This window comes from Phaseolus vulgaris, chromosome 1, assembly GCF_000499845.2.
Source record: "Phaseolus vulgaris cultivar G19833 chromosome 1, P. vulgaris v2.0, whole genome shotgun sequence".
NCBI lineage: Eukaryota > Viridiplantae > Streptophyta > Magnoliopsida > Fabales > Fabaceae > Phaseolus > Phaseolus vulgaris.
The window spans coordinates 33560418-33567561 of record NC_023759.2 but is presented as its reverse complement, the minus strand read 5'-3'; positions in this window follow the sequence as shown (position 1 = coordinate 33567561).

The following is a 7144-nucleotide window of genomic DNA, read 5'->3' as shown; positions in this document are numbered from 1 at the left end:
AATAGCATAACCATGTGGACAATTGTTTAATTTTCTGCACATTAGAATTAAGGAAGCATTAACCTTGATTAGCTAAAGGTTTCTAGAAACCTTTACTAATAAAGGACCATGTGCACCCATGTGCCATGTGCACCCATGTGCTTCACATTTACATTACATTTAGCTTGCATTTCATGTACACTTAGCTTAGGATTTACGGCCTCCTTAACCTATAAAAGGAGATTCCTAGTTATTGTATTTTGAAGATTAATGTGAGTAAAGTTATGCTGCCAACATTGTGTCATGCTTTGCTTCTACCTAGTTTCTAGGCTCTAATCTTCATCTTCCTCACCTACCATAGGGCTGGCCGAACCTCCCTACTTCCATACACATCATGCACCTTCAAGATCACCATGGCTCCTAGGAGGATCTTGCACATTTACATCCATGGCTTACGCACCATTTTACACATGATTCCGAGAAGAGCTCCATGAATTTGCCATCATTTGGTATCATGAGCATAGGTTCTTCAAAGATGAGTAGTTCTTGGTGTTTTCATTTTGAGTTCTTCTTTATTTCATGTTGTTCATCTTGTTTCCATAATTTTCTTGCTGTTTTTTAATTTTTACTTTGTTTTGGTGTGCTATTTGGAAGATCCAACCGATGCACTTTGTTCAATTGATCTTGAACAATCCTTGTGCAATTTGTGATAGGATTCCATACACCTTTGAGTTGTTGTTTTTCTTTTAGGTATTTGAGTCTTTATTGCACTTTTATTTGGTTCATTTTATGCTCTTTGAGTCTTTTAATTTTTGAATCCATATATGTTTTGTCAAGTCATGTTCATCCACAATTTCATCAACTCATAGTAGTCCTTTGTTTGGCTTGATTGTTTCTTGATTTTGGGTAATTTTGCTTGATTTGAAACTGCTGTGATATTGATCTTTTGGTGCCTTTTGTTTTTAGTTTGAGTTCATATTTGTGTTTAGATCTACACAAATTCCTTTACATTAATTCCATTGTGTTTATCTTTTGGTCTCTTGTTGTTTTTTCCAGTTTTTACAGAATCCCCTGTTTTACATTCTCTGTGCTGGCTGTTTTGTTTCAAAAAATTATTTTCCCTCATAAGAAATTTTTGATTCTCTGGATTATGCAAGATTGAGGTGTTACAGAAAAGACAAAAAAAGAATCAGCTCAAAAGAGTCAATAGAAAAAAAAATGATAAATATTTAAAAAACAGTGTGCAAATCTGGGCGCTACAGTTGGCCTAACTGAACACTGAATTTGAAAAATTTATTAAAAAAAAAATGGCTCATGCGTTTGGAGTGAAACCAACGCTAGATTTTATTTAAGATCTTGAATATTTTGCATATAAAATTTCAGAATCAAATCTTAAAGGGGCAGCTCAACATAAATTGGGGAAAATCACGTTCTCTGGCCCACAACAATTTTCCAATGGTGCTGTTTTTTTATTTTGAAATCTATTCTAGTGCTATTCTTAGGATTCATTTTGTGTGCCTACCTTTATTTGCTTGTCTAATATTTCTTGGAACTCTTTCTAGTTGTCACAATCTAACTCCATTTGTGTGGTACTATTTTTTTTTCAATTAAATTGTTTCTTGCTTTTATTCTTTGACCTCTAAATTTGGTGCTGGAATTTATTCTCATTTGGTGCTTATTTGAGTGGAAATTTGACTTGAGTAAGGTCTAGTCTTCTTGATAGGTGCTGGAATTGGAGAATTAAGTCCTTAATTCTAAGGGGAACAAAGGCAAAGGCAGAATCAAACACTTCTCAAAACACCACAAACACTTGGAGGGCCCAACAAGGAAAGACAACCAAGGAAGTGCCAATAGCAAAAACAAAAAAAAAGATCAACAAAGGGAGTTTTCTTAATTTTCTTTGCAACTTAACTTGTGTTAATTACTTCCTTAATTACGTGATTAGACGGTGAGTGTGTCTTCAAGGGCTCGAAGTGTCCAAGAAGCCTCACCTAGGGCCGACTAATATAGAATTTACTAATTAGCAAATTGTTAATTGTTTTTAACTACTTTTCTTTGCTTAATTAGCTACGCTTTTCATGTGTGTTACCTTGCTTAAGCTTTGTTAATTTGTCTTGCTTGGTTAATTAGTTAGCTTGCATTGTTTTCTTGCATTAAAATCTGATTTCTCAACTTAATTGTGTTCTAAGTGGTTTACTAAGAGAAAGCTTTGTGTGAAGACATTGAGGGATAGTTTTTGGCTAAGGCAAAGGCCTGGTATTTAAGTAGTCCTTTGTGACTCACCTCCCTTACCTGGAAAACTACCTTCTTTGACTTTCCTAAATTTTCTCAAGGTAAAATACTTCTACACACAAAGCTCTAGTCATGTCTTTTTCTTCTCATTCTGCAAAGTCTATTGGAAGTGAAGTAAAATCTTTAAAAACTCTTTTGAAAGAAGTTTCACAAGCTGTGCAATCAATTTCATATAGACAATTGGAGAGTGAGACTAAACTTAATGTATTGACTAAAGCAAAGGATGAGAAGTCTCACATTTAAAAAAAAATTACCTTCTCATGCATCTATCTCTAAAGATCATGATTCTTTTAGGGAGGGAAGCCTTAGAATAAATGATTATTATCAAGCACCCCCTAGAAGACATAGAAGAGATAGAAAAGAACAAGAAAACCCAAGAGAGGTTAGAATAGACCAACCCCATTTCCATGGAAAAGAAAATATAGAAGCTTGCCTAGATTGGGAAATGAGGGTAGAAAAATTGTTTGCTTCCCATAAAGAAAGAAAGGAAAGAAAAATACAAAATAAAAGAGAGGAAGTCGAAAGGGAAGCTAAAGAAAAAGAAAAAGAAAAGCATGAGAAGACCCTTGAGGACCAAAAGGCGTGGGAGAAGAGTGTACCTTCCCACAAAGTCATTCAACAAGACAAAAGATTTAAAAATACCTTTGAAAATATGTGTCTTGTTGAACAACCTCAAAGCCTTACCTTTTGTAAAAGAACACTTGCAAGCCTAAGCAAAAAGGAAGAGTCTTTAAAAGAAACTTGCATAGATAAAAATGAAATAGACTATTTTTCATATGTGCTAAGATATCACCAAGTGAATGTCAAGTTTTCTATAAGCATCTACAAAAACAATTTTTTATGTGAAGTAGTGCCTAAAGAAACTTGTCATGTCTTATTGAGACAACCATTGCAAAGTGTACAAATTCTTATAAACAATGGTTGTAACAACGAGACTATCTTTACACATAAGAGAAAAAGTCTTCATGAAGGAGAACTCATGGGCCAAATTAGAGTTGATAAAACTCTAGAGCTTTTAAAAGGAACACTTTTGTCCCCCATGAGAAAAGAGGTTCAAAGACATTACCTTAGGTACAATTCTTGTTTTCAAACTACACCCAAGGCAATGTCTCAAGAACTCTATACTCCTTCACCTTTTGCAAATGATCCTTGGGAAGATACAAATTTCATATTAAAACTCCCTAGGACAACAAAAGGTTTTGATTCAATCTTCATGGATATGGATAAACTCTTCTCTAGAGAAGTAATACATCCTCATGGTTTATCCTCAAGCATAGTGTTGAATAGAGCTCCAAATTTCGCAAACCATGATTTGAGGATTTCCTTTGGAAAACTTGCAACTAAGTTGCACACTTTAAATTCTTATCATCCTCAAACGCATGGTCAAAATACAATTGAAAATCTAGCTCTTTCTACTATGCCTAGAATAATCCTAAAGGACAAACACAACTCTAGAGATGAGCATACATACCATAAAGTAGTTCACAAAACTACTTATAATTCTACTTTTAAAGTTATGTGTGGGCTAAATCATCTTTCTCCTTTTAAGTTGTTACCATCTCCTATAGGATTTATGCCTAAAGAGAAAGTAACCACAAATGAACATTCTAAAATGCATAAGATGATTAGAGACCACACACAACCATTAAAAGAGAAACTTTGTCCAAAGTTGCCAAAACCAAAAGAAAAACAAAAATGGCAACCTAGTAAAATTGATTTGCAAACTAACACCTATGCCTTGTTTGATTATTTCTATAGGTGGACGTTTGATCCAGGAGGACAAGCTTTGGCAAAGCAAAAGGCTGCTATTCGAGATCAAATCTGTAGATCTGAGGATAGATCTTCTCAAGAAGGAGGAGATGATGGCCACCATCCAGCCACACTCATCCCCCTAATTGAAGAAAAAGCATTGGATTTGAGGACAAATCCTTTTCAAGAGGGACGGGATGATGGAAGAGGGCCAAGCACAACCTTCCATGAAAGGCAAGAGCCAAGTCAAGAGCGTCTAGACCCCAAGGCAAGAGGGTCTAGACCCAAGCCAAGCATCCAAGACCAAGCTAGGAGCGTCTAAGATCAAGTTAGGAGCATCTAAGCCCAAGCTAATAGCGTCTAAGACCAAGCTAGAAGCGTCTAGGACCAAGCTAGGAGCGTCTAGGACAAGAAGACTTGGATCAAGCTATGAATGGGAAAAGGCCTAATAGCACATATTCCGTGAAGGCCCATCAAGTGTAGTTTAGCTTTAAATGGGGTGTAAATAGCATAACCATGTGGACAATTGCTTAATTTTCGGCACATTAGAATTAAGGAAGCATTAACGTTGATTAGCTAAAGGTTTCTAGAAACCTTTACTAATAAAGGACCATGTGCACCCATGTGCCATGTGCACCCATGTGCTTCACATTTACATTACATTTAGCTTGCATTTCATGTACACTTAGCTTAGGATTTACGGCCTCCTTAGCCTATAAAAGAAGATTCCTAGCTATTGTATTTTGAAGATTAATGAGAGTAAAGTTATGCTGCCAACATTGTGTCATGCTTTGCTTCTACCTAGTTTCTAGGCTCTAATCTTCATCTTCCTCACCTACCATAGAGCTGGCCGAACCTCCCTACTTCCATACACATCATGCACCTTCAAGATCACCATGGCTCCTAGGAGGATCTTGCACATTTACATCCATGGCTTCCGCACCATCTTTCACATTATTCTAAGAAGAGCTTCATGAATTTGGCATCACCACTGCTTTAAAATATTTAAAGCATTTGTTGAAAGACAGAGTGGTAGACTAATTAAGATGGTGTGTAGTAATGAAGGGGGTGAGTACAAGTCTAATGAGTTCAAGAGGCACTGTGAAGAATTTGGGTTGCAACATAACATAACATATCCCTACACACCTCAACACAACGGAGTTGCCGAGAGAAAGAATAGAACAATCATAGACATGGCGAGGAGCATGCTTAAAGCGAAAGGTATGCCAAATTATTTTTGGGCTGAGACCGTAACATGTGTGGTATATTTGATAAACAGATCACCCACTCGAAGTATTCCTAACACAACTCCGATTGAGGCATGGAGTGGATTCAAACTCAATGTTCAACATTTGAAGGTATTTGGGTCAATTACTTATGCTCATGTCCCCAAGGCAGCAAGATCAAAGTTGGATGATAAGGAAGTGAAGACCATTTTCATTGGATATAAGCATGAGGGATACAAACTGTACAATCCAATAACAAAGAAGGTGATTGTCAGTCATGATGTTACATTTGCCGAAGATGATGAATGGCAATGGAATACATCAACTGAAATGGATTCGAAAAAAAAAATATTTACGCTTTGAACGATGATGTGGAAGATGGAGTCCCTCTTAAAGCACTTGCAGTTCATTCTGAAGTTGTAATTCAACCTGAAGTTACAGCTCCAATTGCAACTATGACGGAGCGACCAAGAAGGCAGCAATGACAACCTGTACACCTTCAAGATTGCGAAGTAAATCTTAATGATGAAGTTGATGACAATAGAGATTTGGTTCACTTTTCTTTTCTTGTAGATTAAGAAACCGTGAGACTTGAAGATGCCAATCAACACCCCAAATGTCAAGAGGCTATGAATGAAGAATTGATGGCAATTGAGAAAAATAGTACATGGCAGCTCACTGATCTTCCAAAAGGACACAAAGCAATTGATTTGAAGTGGGTGTACAAGATTAAAGTGAAAGCAAATGGTGAGATTGATAGATACAAGGCAAGGTTGGTGGCAAAGGGATTCGAGCAAAGAGAAGGCTATGATTACGAAGAAATATTTTCTCCTGTAGCTCGAATGGAAATAGTGAGATTAATCATTGCTTTAGTTTCACAAAGGCAATGGAAAATTCACCAAATGGACATCAAGTATGCATTTCTAAATGACCCACTTAATGAAGAGGTTTATGTAAAGCAGTCGTCGGGTTTCATACAATGTGCAAAGAGGAGAAGGTGTACAAACTAACTAAGGCTTTATATGGTCTTAAACAGGCACCAAGAGTTTGAAACAAAAAGATTAATTCATTTCTTCATGCCACTGGATTCAAAAAATGTGCATCAGATCATGGCCCTTATGTAAAGACTAATGATTATGGAGATTTGCTAATTTTATGTCTTTATGTTGATGATGTGATTTTTACAAGAAGTAATCTCAAAATGATTGGTGACTTCAAGCATATCATGATGAAGGAATTTGAGATGACTGATCTCGGTCTTTTGTCCTACTTTTTGGGCATTGAAGTCATCCAAGGAGATGATGGAATCTTCATTCATCAGAGGAAATTTGCTACTGAGTTTTTAAAGAAGTTTAAGATAGAGGATTTAAACCCAGTTAATACTCCAATTGAAACTGGAATTAAGCTCACGAAGAAAGGTGATGGGCAAACTATAAATGCAACATACTTTAACCAGATTGTTAGGAGCCTTAGATATCTCACATGTACTAGACCCGACATATGTTATGTTGTGGGATTGGTCAGTCGATACATGGAGTCACCTCGACAAATTCATTTACAAGTTGTAAGGAGAATTATGCGTTACATTAAAGGTACTACAACTTTTGGTCTATTTTACTCTTCATCTAAGAAAATTGAGATTGTTGGATACTCAGACTGTGATTGGGGTGGAGATTCAGACGAGAGGAAGAGCACTAGTGGTAATTGTTTTATGATCAGAAAGACTGTTTGCTTGTGATTATCAAAGAAACAGTCAATTGTTGCATTATCTACTTGTGAAACTGAGTATGTAGCAGCAGCAACAAGTGCTTGTCAATCAGTTTGGCTCAACAATATCATGACTCAAATTGGTTTTAATATAGATGTTCCAATTAAGATTTATGTTGACAATATCTCTG